The sequence below is a fragment of the Macaca thibetana genome, chromosome 14, assembly GCF_024542745.1.
Source record: "Macaca thibetana thibetana isolate TM-01 chromosome 14, ASM2454274v1, whole genome shotgun sequence".
Classification (NCBI taxonomy): Eukaryota; Metazoa; Chordata; class Mammalia; order Primates; family Cercopithecidae; genus Macaca; species Macaca thibetana.
This window is the reverse complement of record NC_065591.1, coordinates 79,403,856-79,405,864: the sequence shown is the minus strand read 5'-3', so window position 1 is coordinate 79,405,864 and position 2,009 is coordinate 79,403,856. Positions and strand designations below refer to the sequence as shown.

General features: G+C 33.0%; 1 non-coding gene across 1 annotated transcript; it reads right to left on the bottom strand.

Annotated features, from left to right (window-relative positions):
* Positions 1-641: 641 nt before the first annotated feature.
* On the bottom strand, positions 642-745 carry LOC126936649 (U6 spliceosomal RNA). Its single transcript, XR_007719481.1, has one exon. It is a non-coding gene; the product is annotated as a U6 spliceosomal RNA (small nuclear RNA).
* Between the last annotated feature and the right edge of the window lie 1,264 nt (positions 746-2,009).

Here is a 2,009-nt window from a genome sequence, read left to right as displayed (position 1 = left end):
CCATTAACCATACCCTCCTCCCACATATACAACACCCCGCAACTTCCCTTCTCAGCCTCTGGTAATCATCCTTCTACTATCTATCTTCATGGATTCGATTGTTTTGATTTTCAGATCTCACAAACAAGTGAGAACATGCAGAATATGTTTTTCTGTCCCTGGCTTGTTTCATTTAACATAATATCCTCTAGTTACATCTACACTGTTGCAAATGAGTGAATCTCATTCTTTTTATGGCTGAATAGTACTCCATTGTGTATAAGTACCACATTTTCCTTATCCATTCATCTGTTGATGGACACTTAGGTCACTTCCAATTCTTGGCTACTGTGAACAGAGCTACAACAAACTTGGGAGTGCAGATATCTCTTCGATATCTTGATTTCCTTTTTTGGGGTATATACCCAGCAGTGGGATGACTGGATAGTACAATATCTCTATTTTTAGTTTTTTAACGAACCTCTGAAATATTCTTCATAGTGGTTGTGGTAATTTACTTTCCCACCAATAGTGTACAGTGGTTCCCTTTTCTCCACATTCTTGACAGCATGTGGTATTGCCCATCTTTTGGGTATAATCCATTTTAACTGGGGTGAGATATTATTTCACTGTAGTTTTGATTTGCTTTGCTCTGATAATAAAAAAATATGAAATGCTTCACCAGTTTGCATGTCATCTTTGTGCAGGGTCCATGCTAATCTTTGTATCATTCCAATTTTAGTGTGTGTGCTGCCAAAGTGAGCACTGACATTTCCTTATGGATTTTCTGTCTGTATGATACATTCATTGTTGAAAGTGGGATGTTGACATCTGCTACTATTATTGTATTCTAACTATTGTCTATTTCTTCCTTTAGTTATGTTAATATTTTCTTGATATACTTAAGTGTTTTCCTGTTGGGTGTACATGTTTACCATTGTATCCTTTTAGTAAATTGATGCCTCCATCATTATATAATGACCTTCTTTGTCTCTTATGACAGTTTTTGATTTAAAGTCTATTTTGTATTATACAAGAATAGATACCCCTGCTCTCTTGGTTTTTATTTGTATGAAATATTTTTTTTCTATCCCTTTGCTATCATCCTATTTGTGTCCTTAAGACTAACATGAGTTGCTTGTAGGCAGTATGTTGTTGGAGCTTGCTTTTTAATCCATGTAATCACTCTGTGTCTTCTGATTAAATAATTTATTTGCATTTAATGTAATTATTGATGGTAAATAATTTATTATTGTCATTTGTAATTGTTTTCTGACTGTTTTGTAATGTCTTTGTTTCTTTCTTTCACTCTTGCTATCTTCCCTTATGATTTGTTGACATTTTGTGGTGGTATGCTTTCATTTCTTTCTGTCCTTTGTGTATCCACCAGAGTTTCTTTTTCTTTGTAATTAGCATAGGCCTTACATAAAACATCTTATAACATTCTGTTTAAAACTGATAACACCTTGAATTCAACTGCATTTAAAGCTCTTCAGTTTTTCTTCTCCCTCACACATTTTATGCTATCGATGTCCCACTTTGCATCTTTTTATATTGTGTATCCATTAAAAATTATTGGAACTATAGTTAGTTTTAAAACTTTGACCTTTTAACTTTTATTCTAGAGTTAAAAGTGACTTACATATCATCATTACAGCATTAGAATATTCTGATTTTAACTATATATTTACCTTTACCAGTAAATTTGCCACTTTCATGTGTTTCATGTTGTTACTTAGCAAACTTTCATTTCAACTTGAAAAAAGACTATTATTTTTGTAAGTCAAATCTAGTAGTGATGAAATCCCTTAGCTCTTGTTTATCTGGAAATATCTTTATCTCACCTTTATTTCTAAATGACAGTTTTTCCAGATATATATTCTTAGCAGTTAGTTTGAATCTTTTGGCACTTTGAATATATCAACCCACTCCCTTCTGGCCTGTAAAATTTCTGCTAAGAAGTTCACTGATAGACTTATGGGGGTTCCATTGTGTATGATGATCTCTTCTCTTGATGCTTTCAAACTTTT